Genomic DNA, 22,069 nt, shown 5'->3' on the forward strand with positions numbered 1-22,069 from the left:
TATGCATCTAAGACTCTGAATCAAGGCCAGCGGAATTACGATACCACTAAAAAGGAGATGCTGGCAGTGGTGTATTCTTTCGAGAAGTTCCGTCCATACTTGTTGGGATCCAAGGTCATCGTATATACTGACCATGCAGCGATTAAATATCTGATTGCCAAGAAAGAATCCAAACCCCGTTTGATCCGATGGGTACTCTTGTTACAAGAATTTGATTGGGAAGTGGAAGATAAGAATGGAGTCGAGAACAAGGTGGCGGACCATTTGAGTAGAATAGTGCAAGATGGAAACAGCGAAGAGGTGCATGACAAGTTTCCAGAGGAACATTTATGTGAGGTGATTTTTGAGGTCAGGAAAATTGACTGGAAAGAAGTGATGAAGCTTACTAGCCAGTACAATACAGCAAGAGGGAAAGAAAAGGTAGGGCAAGAACCATGGTATGCAGACCTAGCCAACTACCTAGTGACTGGAGAGCTTCCAGAAGTGCCGAGTATTACCAAGGCCCAAAGAATGAAGATTAAGAGTGAAGCAAAATACTACTTTTGGGACGACCCCTATCTGTGGAGAGTGGGATCCGATCAAGTGATAAGGAGGTGCATTCCTGACTGGGAGCAGCGGGATGTCTTGTTCCATTGCCATTCGTTAGCATGTGGAGGACATTTTGGGTCCAAGAAGACGGCAAGGAAGATTCTGGATAGCGGTTTTTATTGGCCAACCCTTAATAAGGATGCATACGAATTCTGCAGAAGCTGTGAACGTTGTCAACTGACCGGAGGAATATCTGCCCGGGATGAAATGCGGCAGGTACCCATCATCGTTTGTGAGCTGTTCGACATATGGGGAATGGATTTCATGGGGCCTTTTCCTTCATCCTATGGCAATCTGTACATCCTAGTCGTGGTGGATTACGTTTCCAAATGGGTAGAAGCAAAGGCCACGAGCACGTGTGAAGCAAAGGAGGTGGCTAAGTTCTTAAAGAGTCAGATCTTCAGCCGGTTCGGAGTCCCGAGGGCGATCATATCTGATCAAGGTACACAATTTTGTAACCGTACAATTGAAGCTGTAATGAAAAAGTATGGTGTGCACCATAGACTTTCGAGCCCCTATCATCTGCAAGCTAACGGTCAAGCGGAGATTTCTAACCGAGAGATAAAGAAGATTCTGGAGAAGACTGTAAATCCTTCTAGGAAGGATTGGAGTGTGAGGTTAGAGGATGCTCTATGGGCCTATCGTACAGCCTACATGACCCCCATAGGAATGTCCCCGTATCGGATCGTTTTTGGGAAGATGTGCCATTTACCGGTTGGAATTGAACACTGGGCATACTGGGCAATACAGAAAGTGAATATGGATGCTACACCCTGTGAAGAGGAAAGGAAGCTGCAGCTGCAGGAGTTGGAGGAACTCATATTGGAGTCGTTTGATTCAGCCATGTGGTACAAAGAGCGAACCAAATTGTGGCACGACAGGAATCTGAGGACCAAGGATCTCCATGTTGGGCAGAAAGTACTACTCTTCCAGTCGAGACTGAAGCTCATGCCTGGGAAACTCAAGTCGAAATGGACAGGGCCTTATGTCATCACCTCACTCCGTTCCAATGGAGCAGTAGAAATTTCAGGGAGTCTTTCTAACGTTGAACCTTTTGTTGTGAATGGGCATAGGCTAAAAGTATTTAGGGAGAATGGTGAGGTGGCTGTAGTGGATGAAATTCCACTAACCACATACTTTAGCCGCATACTGACCAGTAGGATAGGAATTTGGAATCCCACTGGGCTAATTCTTTTGAAAGTCTACATATACTGGCCAAGTAGAGTTCCAAATTGCCTAAGAGAAATGTAAATATTGTAAATACATAGTTAATTTTCGTTTGCAAAATAAAGTTTAGAAAATCCAAAAATATTTTCGGACCTCAAACATTAATTGGGAGTACGTACTGACCATCAGAATGCCATTTTGATGAAACTCCTATTTATTTAAGTGTCCTTTTTACTTTATTTCTAATCTAGGAAATATAGGGGAAATCATTAAGGGACGAATTTGAATTTGTGGACTTTTTGCAGCTTTTGCAGGGTGGCAGCGGCTGGAAGGGGCGCGTGAGCAGAGAGAGTAGGCACGCCAACCAATCGGGAGCCAGTATTCTCAACCGCCTCTCCCTCGAAACGACGCGATTTGGAACTGCCTATAACCGGTTGCAAACCCACAACTTCCCTATTCAAACCCATAACCAGTCGTCTCCCTAATTTTTCACTTCACAATTTCATTCTGCAAATTTTTCTCTCTGCAAAATTTCCACCGTCACTCCACAAACACCAACCCCCACTTTATACCCAGAATTTCACAGATCTAAGCCATGGGAAGGAAGGCATTCGCAACAAAAATCAAACCCACTTCAACCCGCAGGGAAGAAAAACCAGAATCACCACCACCGCGGGAAGAACAGCCGCCGAGCCCACAACCGCAACCGCAACCATCGGAGCCAGCTCCTCAAGCGCCAACAATGGTCTCCTTGGAAGCAATGGCGGCGTTTCTTCGACAGCAGGACCCCATTAGGGATTGGTCGGCGGCGCTGGCCGATTTGGGTCAAACCGGGGGACAAGAGAGAGTAATCGGAGAAAATCCTTCGTAACCGATTGTGCCATCTACAGCAACACTCCCCCACCCCCATTGCGACTTCCTCTGGAATTCCACCAGAAAGAGAAGCTCCATCGACTACCCCACCACCTAAGTCCTCGGAACCCTCAGAAACTCCACAACATAGTGATTCAATGGAGATTGACCCCATTTCAGCTCATTACGATTCCGGCTCAGAAGAACGTGAAGTGAGGAAAGGTCAGGAACAGGGGAGCCTACAGGGAGTAGTTGAGTCAGAGAAAACACTGACGGCGGGAGTCGTTCCCCGAAAAGTGGCGAGGGAGGAGATAGATCTGAACGAATTAGCCAAGAAGCAGGGCCTAATGACCGATGAGGAATTTCAGGCTATTTAGATGATGTCAATCGAATGGAAGATGACACTGCCGTGGTGGCTGAGGGGCTAGACCTCGCATCACGGGCAGTAGGAGAGAATGAAGAAGCCGAAGAAAGAAACCGCTCGGAGGGCCAAGCCGAACGGCCAGTAGATGAGGTGGTGAAAAGCCAAGCTAGGGAAGGAGAGAAAGAGCCAGAGTCAGTGAACCCCCAGACAGAGGCGGGGAAGAGTGATGTACATGTGGAAGCAGAAGTAACAGAGGCAAGAGCGGAGGTACCAAAACCAGTAGCACCTCCGGTGACTAAACCGAAGGCAGTCAAGAGGAAGTTGGTGTTGAAGGGTGACCCTAGGGCAGAACAGCCAAAGCCGCAAAGGGTATCTCAACGATGCTTAGGAAGGTGGGCAGTTAGTAAGGCGAAGCCGAACACGGAAGCAGATCCCGTGGAGATCTTGAGTGAAGAGGAGAGGACCACTCCCACAAAACTTGGGGAGGAGTCTTTACCTGTTACTGACCTAGAGGATACCGCAATGGAAACCGAAGCGGTCTCTCCAACACTGAGTGGCCAAGGTGAAGAGGCTGACGGGATGGCTGAGGGTCTGGACCTCGCATCCAGGTCAGTAGGCCACAAGGGGACCGGCCCTACTACCCAGGATCCACTTTCGACACAAGCTGAGAAGGAACCCGATGAAGAGAAAGACAAGGATGACGGAGAGGAAGTTAGATACCGAGAAGAGAGAAAACGAAAGGGGAAGGCCCCTATGAAGAAGAAGTCCAGCAACAAGAAGACACGCATGGTGAACACTGGAATAGTCATCACTGAAGCTGCTCGGAGAACACCACCGAGCCGACAGGAATTGAGCGACAGTGAGTATGCGGCCAGCGAGGAATCAGCCTCCGACAACGATATCTCTTTGGAGGATGAGGAGTACGCCGAACAACAGCTTCTGGATGATCATCGGGAGTTAGTCCACCCACCGGTAGAGAGATTAAGGTACCGGAGGTGGACAGTGGACTTCACTGACGAGATAGCGGAGAAGATGAAGCTTTTTGAAACCAAGAAACTGCAGGATACTTTTGACAGCATGGATGATGGGAATAAGGACGTCAAGTGCGGGAAGGTAGTGCATTACCCCTCCTTGGATGAGTTGGGTGTTCGAGAGCAGTTCCTAGCCTATTTGCATGCACTAGGGTTTGAGTGGTTACTGCCGAATGGAAACCCAGATATTTGTGTTAGGCTTGCGAAAGAATTCTTCACTACATTCAGGTTCAGGGTAACTACAGATTTAGATGAGGTGTCTGTAAGTTTTAGGTTATTTGGAGGAGAGATCAGTATGAGTCTGATCGAGTGGACGGTACGGCTGGGGATGTGCAGTCTTGAGGAGGCCATAGGGCCAGATTGGAGAAATAGGGAACGAGGAATCCCCCGCAGACATGTCGATTTTGACCCACAGGAGGCTTGGGCAGAGTTAACTTATCCAGAGGCTGGAGAGTTTGTTTCAACCATCTCTCGCTCAACCCATTTCAATGACCCCATTTTACGTCTAGTGCAACTCCATCTAGATTTCAACTTGTTGGGCCAGTCAAACTCAGTCGTCCGTACCTCAATGACGGAATTGTATCTGCTATGGTGTGCAAAACATGGACGGAGATTGCATCTAGGTTTTTGGACTGCGTACCGATGTCATTTGATCGCCACCCATCCTGCCCGAAATCTCACCCTATGCCATATTTTGGGAATATTTGTCGGGAACAACATTGTCGTCACAGAGGCTGAGGATTTGTCCCCGCTGACGATGGTACACCCTCCTTGGTTGTTTGACATACCACTCTTCGTCCGCACAAATGCCGTGTACATGAGAGAAGGTGTTCCGCATTTCTACGCAATGGGACAGGAGGCTATACCAGCTGGTAGAGCTTCTGCGGGACAGGGGATGCAAGCTCAGAGGCTGGCGACTTTGGAGAGGACCGTGGCAGAGATGGGGGAGGAAAATCGACAAATGAGATCGGAGATGACCCGCTTAGCGTCAGTGATGGAAGGAATTCTAATGGAGTTAGTTCAGAGAAGGCAAGAGGAAGTGACTGGACCGAGTGGCCATGGAGGCCAGAGTGATAAACCACAGGTACCCGAAACAGAAGCTGCAGAGACAGAGGAAGGAAAGGCCGAGGTGCCGGCGAAGTCTGATGAGAACCAATCTGGAACTGAGAAGGAACAACCGGAGGAACCACCGGCACCACCTGCGCCGCGAAGGAGCAGGCGACACCAATAGACCTCCCCTGACGAGTTAGTTTTCTTTTTAGTTTTTAGTTTTTAGTTTTTCGTATTTAAATTGTGTTTTGCTTTATTTAGGTAGTATAATTTGTGTATGTGTGCAACCCTCATTCATAACACTTAGCCTATTCTATAGTCTAAGTGTGAGAAGTAAAGGGTTTGCTATTTTTGGCGCATGTGTTTGTGTTTTCTGTTTTCTTTTTCGTAAGCATGTTGGCTCACACTTAGCCCATTGCATGGTCTAAGTGCGAGGAGTTTATGTATATATGTGTTTTGTAATTGTTAGTTTCTGTTTAGATTTTACATTCTCCCACTTAGCCTATTATATAGCCTAAGTGTGAGAAGTTTTTAGTATAAGTATGTTTTGTTGAGTTTTGGTATTTCTGTGCGTCAACAATAGTGGCCATTACCTTTTTCCACTTCACAGCCCCATCTGAGGACAGACATTGTGAAGTGGGAGAGGGGAATGCACTGGCCAGTATGACATGTGTACATATGTGTCATCTGTGTCTATGTGTTTGTGTTAGTGTCTTGTTAGGTCTAGTTTTTTTTAATGCACTGGCCAGTATGACATGTGTACATATGTGTCATCTGTGTCTATGTGTTTGTGTTAGTGTCTTGTTAGGTCTAGGTTTTTTTTAATGCACTGGCCAGTATGACATATGTACATATGTTTCATATGTGTCTATGTGTTTGTGTTAGTGTCTTGTTAGGTCTAGTTTTTTTTTCTTTTATGTGTTGATTGGGCTTAAAACTCAACTGTCCTGAGCTGACGGTGAGGGGAATTGAGGGAGATACGACATGCTGGAAAACAGAAACCACCCCCCTTAATACCTCCTAGCCAGGATAGATGATGCGAGTATGAAAGAAAAGCCCATCTTTAGAGCCAAACACGAAAGCCCTCTTTGAATGTGAGTTAAAAGCCTAAAGTGGAACCACTTTCCACTAATTCAGAAAAGAAAAGAGTGGCTGCCACAAGGTGCCTAGGGTTAAGTGACCGCGTGTAGCAACACTGAAGGCAGTAGGAAACCCCCCTCAAAAAAAATTATTTTCCAACCGTTAGAACCCCACTTTCTAGCCATACACATACCCAGATATAACCCATAGCCCCTGGAATTGTGTGTGCAAGGCATAAGGCAAGAAGACAACTGGCCAGAAGGTGTACAAGAAAGCAGAATCCAACTGGGCAAGAGTGATTGAAGGCCCAAGGAAGAAAATCGACCAGGGAGTCATCCCAGGTCCCAAAAAAAGAAGGAATAAGGGTGGCGAAGCCACAAAGAAAAAAAAAGAAGAATATGAAGAAAAATGGTCAGAAAAACTTGACCAAAAAAAAGAAAGAGAAGGAATAAGGGTGGCGAAGCCACAAGAAGCTACTGACTAGTTGGAGATCAAAGCCAGAAGCGCCAGCCAAGAGAAGCAACAACCAAGAGCCCAAATGAATACGGTTCCCCCACATCAAATAAAGTAGAAGTTTTTGAACCTTAGAGCCTTAGAAATATCCACCCAAAACACTATAAACCAATAGCCTCGTTTCAAGCCTTTAAGCCCTTCAGTAGCTGCACGTGAAATCTAAGTCCGAAGCAATTGTGGTCAAGCAATATGAGAGAATGCAGTCCTAACATTCCCGGTGAAGGTATGAGTGACTGAGTGAACCTAGTGTTTGGCCAAGAGTTTGGGCGATCTTGACGAGCGGATATACTGACTGGAAAGAAAGGGGAGGCGGCGGAAGTTCAAGGCTGTCTAAGGCCGGATTGCACCTGATCCCGAGGGGAGGGATAGTTGAAAATATAGCCCAATTACTGTGTTAATGTGTCTAAGTGTTTTAGTTTTCTTTTATGTATTTGTCTTTGTTTTTGTTTTTCTTTGCGTCATAGTTAGAGTCTAAGGTAGGATAGAGTCGGTCAGGAGAGTAACCAGGCTAGAATTCGACTTATTTCTTTTTGTTTGTTCTTCACTCTTGAGGACAAGCATGCGGTAAGTGTGAGCAGTTTGATATGTCGTATTCTAGGCCTTGGTTACTGGTCAGTATGATGTGCATAATTGGATTATATCTGCAAAACAGTTGCTTAAGTGTGCAGGTTGAGTGTTCTAGCCAGTAGGCAAAGCTTCGGATACTTCAGGTGGAAAGGGCGTCAGGATGATGTTATCCTGACCAGTATGCATGCCAAAAGGCTCGAGATGGAGAAGAATGATAGCTGGGAAGATCAGCCGCAAGCAAGGGGGCAAAAGAGTCATTTCATATTCGAAGTCTATCCTAAAAATCAAGGTAGGCCTCCCTATAAAAGGAAGCCACTTGGAGAGAGAAAAATAATCAATTAGTTAGTTAACTCCTACGCTTAGTTAGCAATCTCTCTTCGGTAGATCCCTCCTTCAGCATTATCCTTCATAATTCTCGTTCCTCGCCAGATCCATGGTCATTTGAAGATCATCAGTTCACCAGAGTTCCATTCTCTCTTTCCAGTCAGCACGATCGTAGTTAGAAGTTCCATCGCCCGGAGTGGCAAAAACAATCTTTATTTGCTTTCTAGTTAATCTTGTTTGTTTTCTCTACGTTGGATCTTTCGCATTTCCAGTATTTTGCTTACTTTGAAGTCTTAGTTGTGATCCAAACGTTTTATTGAATATGAAGTTGTTTTCCAGCATCGGTTCATGTTTGCTTTCGCTTCTTTCTGCCTAGATAGCTAAGATCTAGCTGTTACGGTAATTTCCAGTGTGGATTCGCATATTTTAACTTCTGTAGTTAATATCTCTGAGTTTGCAAGTCTAGATAGCTGTTAGATTTTAGATCTGAATTAGTTAAGTGTGAAAACCTAGTTTACGTGATTTCTACCACCTTACATGTTGACCAGTAAGCTTATTTACAGTTTCAGTGTTCGATCTTTTGATTTGAAGTTTTAATCGTAGATCTGTGTTCTTGAAGTTGTTAATCTGTGTTTTTATGGTGATGAATCTGGTTTTGCCGATCTGATTTGATTTATGTTGAAGAAGACAACATCTCCATCCGAGTTTGGGACCACTCTTACTTTTTAACAACTTTTTACTTTTGTCCTTACTTTTCAGCTGTTACTTTTCAAATCTGCAGGTCTAGCCACCTAACTACCTTTTTCCCTCTGATATTCCGTTTAGTTTTTTATAGTGAACTTGTACCTTCTACATTTATTTCTGAAACATCATGTTCCCCACTCACACGTACACAGCCGTCTGTTTAACAACTCTCCCTCCTCCTAGTCAGTAGAGTACTACTTTAATTTCCCGTCTAGGTAGAAACTCAACCCAAGCGTGGTAGCTAACCAAACCTTCCAGAATATCACCACAATCACTCCAAATCGTCACCATCCCTGTGGGATTCGACCCCTACCTTCACTATACTACCCAGTAGAAGAGGGTTGAGGAATTATTGATACCAGGATTCAGGATTAGTTGGGACTTCCATACTGATCAGTAGGATACACCCCTGCTTGAAACGACACCTGCACAAACCTGCTCTTTCAATAATCACGACGACTTGTTGAATGTTGAATGTTGAATGTTGAATGTAAGCTATATTCTCAATTGCTCAATTCTTCTTCGATTTCCACGACGATTTGTTTTGAAATGATCTTCATTGAAACCCCAATCACGCATTTCTGGATAGAAAGAAGTCCCTCCAAATTACTGCACAACACGCTCAGGCTCATGTGCCTCGACAATAGCCCAACACACCATGTACATCACTTATTTGTTGGGGTTTGGTGCCCCTTGCACAACGGAAGACTGGTACATAACAAATAAATCAGATAATGATCTATTTGATCGATTATGAGATTAATCAATTCACATGTTAAACAGATGATTACATGCTAGAACGCAAATAATTCATGCTTAAAGAAAGTAAATCCTAGAACATGAATTCTACAATTTAAAGTTACCGATTTGATTCTCCAAAGAATCGTCGATTGCTTGTGCCTTCTCCACGTGATGATCTTCAATACTAGACCATAGATCTTCTGACTGGTTTCCGAACTGTATCTCAATATCAGGGTGGGTTGATCTTATCAAAATACTAGGACTCGAATAAAGAAGACAGAAAAATTCCTCACGAAGACGAGCTGAAATTCTCATGGAGGAGAAAAATCATGAAAAATAGTCCCCTACTCTTTTTAGGAGTGGACGAATTTTTTCATAAAAATTCAAGTCTGTTTTATGTCTCCTTTATTCTCATATTTATAATAGTTACATATTGGGCCCAGTCGGAGATCTATGGAAGGTTTTGGATATGGTCTCCCCCAATTAGCTTTATACTAATTAAATTGAACCCATAATTTAATACAAACTTATATTGGAATGTTACGAGTAGCCACTACAGAAGTAATATTGCACTGCCCATCCAAATCCGAAATTATAAGTAATTCGGGTTTCCGTTTTGTTTGTCGTTTATTTCCCGCGCTTAAGATAGAAATGTCCATTAATTAGTTAATATCTGTTATGGACTTAATTAATTAACATCTTATTAATTCCAAGAGTGGACTTAGCAAGAAACACTTATTTATTATTCATGGAATAATTAAATTCCAATTGCCACTTTCCGAATAATAAAAAATTGTTCGAACTCCTCTTGGGGACATTATCAAACCAAACTCACTAGGCGCTCGATTTAACATAATAGCAATCCTAGCACCGCTAGATATTAATCACCACTACCCAATGTATCAGGATTATTGGGTTGTGAAACCCGCACCATTTGATAAGTCAAAGTAGTGCATAATCAATACCGTATGCTCAATGCTAACGTATGTTGATTAAGAAATAGTTGTTTATCAAGACCTAGTCTTCCAGTAAATAGCATGAAGACATGTCTTGCTGTTCGATCCGTTCAGTGCTATACCACACTAATGTCATCTTATTTCAGTAAGGCTTAGAAATAATCGGACTGACATTGTAACGTTTCCTGATAGGTAGCCAAAGCATATCTACGTTGTGAAATTCTTCTTTCTCTTTTGCAAAGCATTGCATAGAACCAACCGTGTTACCTTAAAGTGGACGACACCCACAACCGGTCTACTAAGCAAAAGACTTAGACTTTGTTTACTTCTTATGCATTTAAATGTTCATAAAACATCTTATAAATGCACAAGCAAACACAATGTAGTAATGATGGTGATTCTATTCATGCGTAACTGCTCGAATAATATCGAATCGGGTTAAAAGTGGATTGTAGAGTTTTTCGTATACAAGCAAGATTCTATTCGTGCTCGAAACATGCTTTTCAGTATACCAAACCTAACATTATCCCCATGTGTTGTTTATCTCGAGGCACATGTTTGGCAATTGACGATCCACGTATGACATCCAAATAAACTACAACAACAATTATCCATCAAACTATTAGACAAACACATATAAATCAATGAACACAAATATATATGAAAACATTATTTATTTTACCTGGCTATTTTGGAGTAATGATAACTATCCACGATAATGTTGAACAGAATTTTGGGCGATTTGTTTATTAAATATGAGTCAATCCACCTACAATACAAATTTTTTTTTTTAATATGATGTCATTAAATACACAAAATACTTAAACAATAAACTTACATCGATGCACATGGAGTGTTGTCCGTATGCATACGTGCATCACAAAATCAGGTCTCAAAGTGGGCATTCTCTCCCACACCCACAGTTGTAGGAGCTTTAGGAGTACTGTCGGACCTCCAATGTCTTTCCTTTTACCCATGAAAGCCTCACAAAGATTATGATATAAGGTAGCAAGTGCAGCACTCGCCCAACAAATCATAGAGGCAACCTCAACATCCCGAATTATGGTCAACCACATCAGATGTATCTTACACCCTAAGCCATCGGGTTACCCTGCAATAGCACAAGCACAATCATACGTGCCCGTTGAATGTAGGCTTTATCTTCTAGATCATCATCTGACGGTTCCCTCGCCATCCTATTTATTAGAGCCGATGCCAAAATACCGTTTTCCTTCATCTCACTTTGATGTGGATAGAAGCCCAACAGTTCACCACATAGATTCTCCCACCTGTATTCACATAACCATTACCTGTAAAAGGAAATCCATCTACACGTAGACCCCATAACACTTGAACGTCCTGTAAGGTAACAGTAGCTTCTCCTACAGGAAGATGGAAGGTATGTGTTTCTGGCCTCCAACGTTCAACCAATGTTGTTATCAAAGCATGATCTACATCTAGAGACTTGCCACAATAATAAACTCCACCAAAATCAAATCTGCAGACATAATCAACCACACGTCTGTAATGATTATCTATTTTCCAAAAATGCCCCACCAAGCGCCGAATATTGAAAGAAGGTGTTTCCTTGTCTGCCCACATCTTACGAGATATGTGGCTATGCTGATATCGCAATACAGAAGGATCTTCTGGTCCATAACGCGACATCCTAATAAAAAAACAATTAACAACATATTCAGTTATAAACCAAAAATTCTACTCCCTCCGTTCCATAGTAATAGAGTCACTTTGCCATTTTGGTACGTTCCATAGTAATAGAGTCATTTCCCTTTTTAGTAAAATCAACACATTTCTCCACACATACTTTACTCTCTCTTACTTTATTCTCTCTTCATCTCTCTGTCTTTTTCATCTTCAACTTTATTCTCCCTTTACTTAACTCACCTAATACAATTTTGTTAATCTTTGTACCGAAAAGAAACGTCTCCATAAGTTTGATATTCTAACCATAAATCAAAATTTCATACAACACAAATAAATAGAATCGCTTAAAAAGATGACCAAGATGACCCATACTTAAATGTAAACACCTTTTATATCTAATTTATTCTCTCTCTTTTACTTTACTCCCTACTTCACACACAAAATAAAATTGCATATATTCTCGTATCGCCCAATGAATGGGTCATCTTCCTTACGACGGAGGGAGCAATTTATAAATAAATCACATATAAAGAAATTTTTGGGTCAAATATCACTAGAGATTGCCATTAACCTGGCAAACAAGCACAGGCACGATACCACCTATTTTAACTAAATTTTCAGTTTAGATCAAGTAGCATAGTATCATCACCTCAAAAACACGAATTAATTTTATAATCATTAGAACTCCATATTCAAGTTCCTTAGGAGGGACATACACATCAAATAGAATCAACTAAAAACACAAATATCATCTAAATATCATTACTGACATTGAACTGGCTTAGTGAGTTTCTTGTCGTCACTCATCTGTTACATGCTCACACGTTCCCCAATTTACACTAGCATAGTATCATCCATCTTGAAGTGTATATACCAAATTCTCAATATAATTCATGATATCCTACCAATCTTAACTAGGTTAGTATAAATTCAGCCCTCAAATTCAAGTACGTGAGTCCTCTCAAATTCTGAACCCTTTCACCACAAATTCTTCAAAATACAAGACATACACATTTTAGAACATAGAATCGAAAACTAAATTAAAATTTGACCTAAAATTAAAACCTCAAATTCAAAATGCATTTCAAAGGACTCATCCACTTAGACTCTCTTCTGAGATATTTTTCACAAAATGGAAACTGGTATACCAAAAAAATCAAAAGCAATAGCAAAGGTGCAGAGCATTTTAGAACATAGAATCGGAAGCAAATACTCAAATTCATATAGAATTCAGTTATATATAAATACATAAATCTAGAACCAAAACTAGAATGAAATATGTGAATACAAACATAAAATGGTAGAATTTAAAGTATAAAAAAGCACAATATTACGGTGTGTGAAAATTTTCCAACGCCGTCTATTCCGATAAGTGTGATGGCTCATCTCTTTCAATTTGAAATTGATAATATAATCTGACCATCATTCCATCGAAATAAATATAGAAAAAAATTAGGTTGGCCTACTTCTACTTCCTCCGGAGGGATATCTCTCAAGTTGAGAAAGAATTTGATCTTGGAATGCATTTTATAATTGCTGCGAATTCTTGAATACTCTCCTCGTTCCATAATAATAAAATCATTTTATCATTTTAGTACGTTCCATAGTAATAGAATCATTTCTTTTTTAATAAAAGTCAACACATTTCTCCACACCTACTTTACTCTCTCTTACTTTATTCTCTCTTTATTTCTCTACCTTTGTCATTTTCTACTTTATTCTCCATTTACTTAATCCACCTAATGAAATTTTTATTAATCGCTATCTCAAAAAAAACGCCTCAATTACTATAAAACGGAGGGAGTAGATTTTAGTTTCAAAGTGAAGAGGTCTATGAAATAATTGAGTCAAAAGTCCGTAAAAAAAGCACTACAAATTCAGACATTGGAATCCACAGCATTGACCACAATAATGGAGGGGCAAAAAGCCGTGACTAGTGTCGGATGAAGGTTGGATATAATAATAGAGTAAATTTTTAACTTTATTTGATCATTTGAAGAGCCATTATAACTTCGTACGAACTTTCAAAAAAATTACTTCCTTCATCAGCGAAATATTGTGCAGTTTTTCATTTCGGTCCATCAACAAAATATTATCCACTTTGTTTTTTTTTTCATTTTTGGTAAATGGTCTCTATTTTCCACTAACTCATTACACTCACATTTTATTTTAAAACTAATATATAAATGTGGGACCTACATTATACTAATTTTTTCCATTCAATTTTCTTCACATTTCTTAAAACTCGTGCCGAGTCAAACATGGATAATATTTTGCGGACGGATGGAGTATTTGAATTTATGAAGAATAAGTAAGGAAAGAAAGTAAATATAATATGAAAACCATTTTTATATTCCCTTTATTTCATAAGAATATACATTTTTCTTTTTTAATTCGACCCATAAAAATTTAACTGGAAAGTAAACAGAATGTAGAACCTATTTTTAATATTGTACTCCCTCTGTCCCTGAAATTTTGTCACATTTTTCTATTTCCGTCTGTCCCATAAACTTTGTCACGTTTCACTTTTTACCATTTTTGGTAGTAGACCTCACATTTCACTAACTTATTAAACTCTCATTTTATTATAAAACTAATACTTGAAAAGCAAGACTTACATTCTACCAACTTTTTCAATTCACTTTCTATTACATTTCTTGGCAAAATGAATATTTAAATGGTATACGGAAGGAGTAACAACCTAAAAAAATGAAACAAAGTAAATAATTCTGCAAATCGTGAATAATTCAAAATGGTAAAATGGGTGTTTAAATAGTGGACGGAGGGAGTAACAACCTAATGAGGAAACATTAGTTGTACTATCCATGCACTGGCATCATTCCCTCTTATCAATCTTTCATCATTTTCTCAAGAGCACGAACTTAGCAACGATGCTTGCTGGATTGCTGAGTTAATACTTACCTGAAATATCATATCGATCACGTTTCTCCAAGGGTCTTCATTTCTTACAACGAATCATGTTTCTTGTCTTTGGTATCATTGTTAGAGTTTGTTCTTTTTTCTTACAACAAAATGAAACTGTAAATGGCGGGTTGAATCTGTATGGAAATAGAGACGCTCATAACTTTGAGATGCCACCGGTAAATGCCTCTAACTAATGTCAGCAAAACCTTGGAAGAATACTTATGGGGCTTTAAAATTGTTGCCGAATATATATTATCAGAAATAATTTTAATTTTTTATTAGGATGTTACGAGCTCAAGTTTCTTTATCCAAACTTTCTGTCCCCTGGTATCAGCGTTTTTTTTATAGTTTCTTATGTGGATAGTTATGGAGAAAGGAAGAATAAATAGTAGAGGATTGTCCGTTTTGAGAAGGCGTGCATTTAAAGAATGATCGACGGAGGTAACTAGAATTTAATAAAAACTACTCTATCCGTTCCAAAGTAATAGAAGCATTTCATTTGGAGTACTCGTTTTGAAAAAATGATAATAAATGGTTAAAGTAGAGAAATAATAAAGTAAGATAGAGAATATGGTAGATAATACTGTTCTCTATATTATTCTCTATCTTAGTTTACTTTTTCTCTACTTTAATCATTTATTATCATTTTTTCAAAACGAGTGCTCAAAATGAAATGCCTCTAATACTGTGGAACGGAGGAAGTACTCGTTTTGTCCCTCTATATATGTCTACATTCTTGAGTGCCATGAGATTTTAGGAATTATTATGTGGAATAAGTAAAAAAAGTAGTAATTGAATATTTTAATGGGAAAAATTGAGAGAAGAATTTATTTTCAAATTTAGAAAGTTGGAGTGAGGCAAATTAAAAGGAAATGTGGACATCCTGAGTTGGACTAATGAAGTACTACTAAAAGATACTGCGAGCATGCGATACACCGCTCCAAATTCACCTTGATGTGCTGGAATAAATGCCGTTTAAATCCAAATTTCAGAATTGAAGCTTCAAAGGTCAATATGCTCTTTAGAGAAGCACGCATCAACTGATTTTAGATGTGATGATTGAAGGGGTTGGCAGCGGAAGCGTACATAAATCAATTACATAATAATTTTGATCTATTTAGCAGATTATTTAGACAAATTCTATTCGTGCAATTATCTCATGTATCATGCTCATAACTTGAATTAAATCATGTTTTAGTGTAATTGAAACCTAAAACATGTTTTCTACGGATTAGCCATTTTACCTTGTGGATTCTCTAAATAATCAAAGATAGCTCGCGCCTTCTCCACGTGAAGATGTTGAGTACAAGACCACGAATCTTCTGACTGGTTCCCGGAGTGTATGCTGATATCAGTGTGGGCGGATCTCACCAGAATACTAGGACTTAAATAAAGAAGACGAAAATTCTATCTCACGGAGGAGAGCTGAAGGGAAAATTTCGTCCCTCACAGTATAGGAGAGGGGAACGAAAATTAGCAATAAAATTAAATGTATTTTCTGTCTCATTTATTCTCCTATTTATATTAAGTCACATATTGTACCCAATCAGGGATCTATGGAAGGTTTTGGATATGACATCCCCCAATTAGCTTTTTACTAATTAAATTGAACCCACAATTTAATACAAGCTTATATTGGAATATTACGAGCAGCCACTACAGAAGTAATATTGCACTGCCCATCCAAATCCGAAATTATAAGTAATCCGGGTTTCCGTTTGTTTGTCGTTCATTTTCCGCGCTTAAGATAGAAATGCCAATTAATTAATTAACATCTTATTAATTCCAAGAGTGGACTTAGCAAGAAACGCTTATTTATTATTCATAGAGTAATCAAACTCCAACTAGCTAGGTAAAGAGGAAAAAAAAGAAAAAAAATTCTTGTTCTTTTTTAATTATAAGATTTGTTTTTTGAGTTGTTCACTCTTTATACAATTGTTGACAAGTTGTTGCAATTTGCTATAAGTTGTTGACATTTGATACGTAGGCTATTGACATGTATTGTAGTGTGGTCCTTGATATGATTCATCAATACTATCATAGACAGATGAATTCTGTTGAGCTACAGCATGAGAATATTGTTGTGCTAAAAAAGAGGGTGTAGCAGACTGAGAATATTGCTGATCTTGATGAGTGACTAGTCCGTTTTGATTTATTCCTACAGGAACCTTTACACCCCAAAAAAAAGGTATCCAGTGAGATATGAAGACCTTGGATAACTAGAGGGAGGATCAGAACTCACTGATCCTAATAAATTGATCTTCACTCTGAATGTGTAACCTTTTTGACCATGTCAAACCATAGAAGCCAAACTATATTCATATGTTTGTGCACGAGAACGAGACACATAAAAATAATTATCCTTAATCCATCAAAATATAGGGAAAAAAGGACACAAAGTCCTAAAATCTATCAAAAGATCGATCAGTTTTCCATTTGAAAGGCAGGTTCTACAATCATAAGTTCAACATGCACTTACGAAACATAATTTAAAATCATTTTGCAACCCATTCAATTGTTTGAGCACATGCGGCTTATTTTGAAAACTACACCAAAAATAAGAGTTATCTTAAGACTTAAAGGAAAGTTTTGGTGCATTACCGAAATTCCTGCAGAAGATAATCCTGATGTGGAACTAACTCCAGTACGAACCTAAACTCGTAACCACTGGATGTTCTTTCATCTACAACATTATCACTGGTGGATTTTTTCTCAAATAGAATTGCTGCATTTTCAACATATGCTTGCATCAACTGAGGCTTGAAAAAGGAACCCGTGGTCGGAGAAGGCTCAGCCTGCAATGTAGCAGTAGTTCAAGTAAATGAATTTTTAAACAACATATGTATCAAATCTCCTTTACAACTCCACAGAAATGAAAACAAATTTGACATCTTAAATGTTCTCAATTTATAAATTCCAAAGTGCAAAATAAACAGCTATTTTCACTTCAAATGACAGTGTCAAATGCTTAATGCGACATGTAAGCTCAAACATTCTAATACACCATGAGTCTCCAGGTACGAAACCTAAACTCGTAACCACTGGATGTTCTTTCATCTACAACATTGAATTGAATTGAATTGAAGTATCGTGGTTTGTTCTGTGTAATTGAATTGTAAATTGAATTGAAGTATCGTGGTTTGTTCTGTGTTGGTACATATAGGGATTTTTCTAGTTTGGAAGAGTGTCTTGTACGCTATGGCTATGACTATACTACTGCAAGGCTTCAGCGTTTTATTACTTGAACACCATTAACTGTGAATATACTACTCCCTCCGTCCATTACTTGAACACCATTAACTGTGAATATACTACTCCCTCCGTCCAGTTAAGATGACCCCTTTCGTTTTTCGCACATGTTTTGTAAAAATCGTAATAAATAGTTAAAGGGGAAAGTAAATTAAGAGAGAGAATAATATAGAAGAGACTCATTTCCTCATTTGGTTTTTATCATTGCAAAGAGATACAAATGAGTTTAAGCTATTTGTCAATGTATGATGGTTAGTTATTTGTTTTATTTGACGTTTTATGTCTCAAGAGTAAATTGAAATTGAAATCGTGCATTTTTTTTTCTGACCCTACAATTGTGTTCCTTCAGAGGGAAGCTTTAGCAACAATCTTTCTACTCCCTCTAGAGAGTTTGTATCTGGCTGGTGCTCGTCTAACATTCTAGTTTGTGAAGAGGATGCACCATTAGAGTATGTATTATCTACATCATCTCAATAATTCTTATTTCACCAAATTAGTCAGTTACAACTATTGCGTGGGTCTTAAACACCCTATATCGTCAATGTATATGGACACATAAATTTGAATTCACCCCTTGCAGTGTACCATGTTCATCTTATGCTCATCAGGGAACGTCTTTGTTGATTAAAGTGATTGCAAACCTTCATTGCTTTGTTCCTAATGTATACCAGGGTAAATGATTCAGTAATTTTTGGTTTCAATCAGGGTATGCTGCTTGATAGTAATATTTAACAACTAATAACATTTGTTTCAATCCCAGATGAGAAGGATCTGTTTCTCAACATGTTCATTTGGTTCATAGAGAAGGACTATTAGAAACTATCAGATGACAAAGTGTCCACAATTAGCAAGAACTTATGTATGCCTGGTTCTAACTCTTCCCTTGGTTAATCAAGTAGTAGTACATCTCTATATTCTAATACTCAATTGCATGTAGGTTCACTGTTAAGTCATGCAGAATCTTTAGTTCCAGGATTTTTGAATGAAGATGATGTACAACTGCTGAGGTAATTTGAATATATGCCTTCCTTCCATGCTTAAATCGGGTATTGATTATTTCTTCACGTCCTACCTTTCTTATTTTGCAATTTAGATAATGAAACATTCTAGCAGATGATCACAATGTTGCTTCTTATAGCTGCACCTTTTTTTCCTCTAATAAACTTGCTTCACTCACCATAGTTATTCATTATGTGCACGAGTGCATTCTGTACTTTATGTAATTTTAAGGCTATCTACGATTGACAATCTTCTTTGTAGGTTATTTGTAAGTTAGTTTGAGTGCCGAATCGTTCGTGCTGCATCGGAAGATCATTTAGTCCATGTAAAACCTCTCTAGCTTAACCTATGGATGTCATTCATCTTTTTCCATAAAATGTTAAGTGCATCTGTTTTTTTTTTTATATATTTTTTTATCATAATCATATCTGTTTTCTTCTTGATAAGATTTTAATGAAGTTTGTTTCTTCTTGCAGGAGCTTGGGAACAGGTGGACTGCAGGAGCAACTAGCTTCCTATATTGAACTCCCGGCCCTGATGAAAAAAAGAGTAGGTACATTTTTTTTGTAAGAGATCATCTCATGTTGTGATGTAGTACTTATTTTCTCTCGTGATGATAAAAGAAAATGAAAGAAATTCTCTTTTTTCTATGATATAAAACGTTTCCTTCCTTTCGCTTAAGATTTGAAAATCATGTTAATACAAACCACGTTTAAATAACACTTATTTTGCTCGGGGTCTTACATGATATGCAAATGATTCACACTGTTTTGTAGGGAATACGCTTCATAAAAAGGAATTTTAAGGCCAGAAAAGGAAGGTAAGACTGATCTTGTAAAGATGACAGGGAAGATGGCAGTATATATTTAAAGAAAACAATTTAATCGATCTATCAAAATTGAATGTTGGAAAGTTTCGAAGATGATCTAAATTGACAGAGTATTATGTTTTTTGTTCTGATAAAGATATACTGGTAGAGGTTTGCTTTCAGCATTTTAGTATGTGAGAAGGTACCAGGTTTCCAGCCGGTAGGAAATCCGAGCTTTTATTGTAGTCATCAAATCTTGGTCTTTGAGGATTCTGGTAACTCTACTTCTCATCTTTTTCGGGTGTCATTCAAACTCGTATAATATATTCAACTTGTGATGTTTCCTACTTATACATGAGTGCCTAACTGCTGTTTATTCTTATACATGCCTGATATGTTGATTTTTTAGAGAATTTAAATGTTTTTTTTGTAATTGATGTTGATTTTATAGAGAATTTAAATGTTTTTTTTATTGACATGTTATGATTAAGAGTAAATTTCTGAGAGGTTGTCTGCAATGGCTCTCTAATATGTGCATCTCCCTAGTTTTTAATGATTTCATACACATCACCAATTGATAAACAACGGATATTAGCTTCATAAATATCCAAAAATTGCCCTTGTACTATGCTACTCTGTACTGAGGATGAAATGCTTCGATGGACAAAGTTTCACCACTTGCTATTTGTGCATGCATGCAAGATTTTCTCTCTATTGATTGTCACTACTTTCACCACTTTTTTATGGGTTATTAGTGTAGACTTCATTTCTCTCAAGGGTTGGTTTGTAAACTTGTTGTTGCTTACTAACTTCTGGAGAACTAGGTTTCCCGTGCTTCAGATAAAGTGACAAGAGTGTTCTTTGGTGCCCGATTTCTTGAGCTAAGGAGAGAGAACTATTCCGGTTTTGAAAAATTAATTGAAAAAGCCATAGGGCCGATCGACTGAATGAGAGCTTTATGAGTTGCAATCTTGTTGATATTGGTGCATAAAAATGATTTAGGCAATAGGAAAAAAAGCCTCATATCCAAATTATCACATGCCTAACCCTACATAAACCCCTAGTGAGCCCGTTTGAGCCCCAAAAGCCTAATTTCTTTGCTGAAAATTTTGAAGTCACTATATTAGCCTAGTTATTATATCCATTTGTTAGCCTATATTTTCTACCCTAGTCACTAAAATTAAAATGCTAGCACATTCTTGGGAGGGTATTTATGGTGGCAAGTAAAAGATGGAAGTCCTGGAACATTCATCAGGTGGTATTCATTCATATTGAGATAGAAAGTGAAAAAAGTTGTGTCTTCAAAGAAAAATCAAATAAAAAGGCAGCCTTTAATGTGTAAAAAAAAGCCAAGGCTAGAAAAAAAAAGGCAGCCTTATATGTGTAAGAAAAGCCAAGGCTAGAAAAAAAATAAAATAAAAAGGCTGCCTTGCATGTGTAAAAAAAAGCCAAGGCTAGTAAAAAAAATAAAATAAAAAGGCAGCCTTTCAAGTGTAAAAAAAAAGCCAAGGCTAGAAAAAAAAATCGAGCAAAAAACAGAAATATGCTCAAAAGAATAAGATGACTTTGCTTAGATGGTAGAAAAATCTCAAGTTTGGGGTGTTGAGTTGTCAGAATTTTGCACGCATTGAGTGAGATGTGAAGGATGTTGTGAAGGATTCCTTGATAGATGTGCTAGTATTTTAAGAATGTGATAAGCTACTTAACCAAATATGATCACACCTTTACCATAAGCCCCATTACATCCAAATGAATAAGACCTTTTGATTTATGCATCATATTGACTTGTGAGCGATGAATTTCGCTTGAGTTTGGGAGAAAGATCTTATGTGCTTAAAATAAAGAATAGCCGGAAGAAATTCTCTTTATGAATTAGTGACGATGGTTTGAGACTCCCAAGACATAAATCGAACTTACATTGAAGCATTGGATGCCTAGCTCTTAGGGAATTAGTTCGTGTACAATTCTTGTTCTAAAGTCTTACCCGAGAGTGAATTCGGGGTCAACCTAATTTCTCTAAATGATTCGTGTGATTTGACGTGACTTGAAGTAGAGGATTATCTAATGTCTTGTAAATGTGCCTAATTGTCTAACTTGATTGAGGGCGAGCAAGACTTATGTTTGGGGGGTATTTGATGTGTGTGTGTAATTGTTTAACTTTTTATTATACAATGGATGGAATGGAGGGTAGCGTACTACTGCTCCAGTTCAATTTTGACCACCTCACTATTTATTCCAGTGAGTTGAAGGGTATAAAGCTGCAACCAATATTTGCTTCAATATTCAACCATTTATTTTTATAAACCTAACTTTAGTTCGATATTTAGTGTGTCATTTCATACTAAAGCCATCAATGAAGAACTACTGCAAAATCTTTCTAATGCTCTACACTTGTCGGTACCTGATAAAATTAGGGTTGGACTTGCTTTGTCTAATACTGAAGAAC

General features: G+C 38.6%; 2 long non-coding RNA genes across 2 annotated transcripts; one reads left to right on the forward strand and one right to left on the reverse strand.

The window, feature by feature from the left end:
- Positions 1–10,358: 10,358 nt before the first annotated feature.
- Positions 10,359–13,124, reverse strand: LOC121750701. Its single transcript, XR_006039924.1, has 3 exons — positions 10,816–13,124; positions 10,660–10,746; positions 10,359–10,572 (listed from the first exon to the last, which is right to left on the reverse strand). It is a non-coding gene; the product is annotated as an uncharacterized LOC121750701 (long non-coding RNA).
- Positions 13,125–18,779: 5,655 nt separating this feature from the next.
- Positions 18,780–19,984, forward strand: LOC121751495. The gene is made up of 4 exons (XR_006040098.1): positions 18,780–18,823; positions 19,077–19,140; positions 19,292–19,364; positions 19,807–19,984. It is a non-coding gene; the product is annotated as an uncharacterized LOC121751495 (long non-coding RNA).
- Positions 19,985–22,069: the final 2,085 nt, after the last annotated feature.

Source organism: Salvia splendens, chromosome 10 (genome assembly GCF_004379255.2).
Source record: "Salvia splendens isolate huo1 chromosome 10, SspV2, whole genome shotgun sequence".
Taxonomy (NCBI): Eukaryota; Viridiplantae; Streptophyta; class Magnoliopsida; order Lamiales; family Lamiaceae; genus Salvia; species Salvia splendens.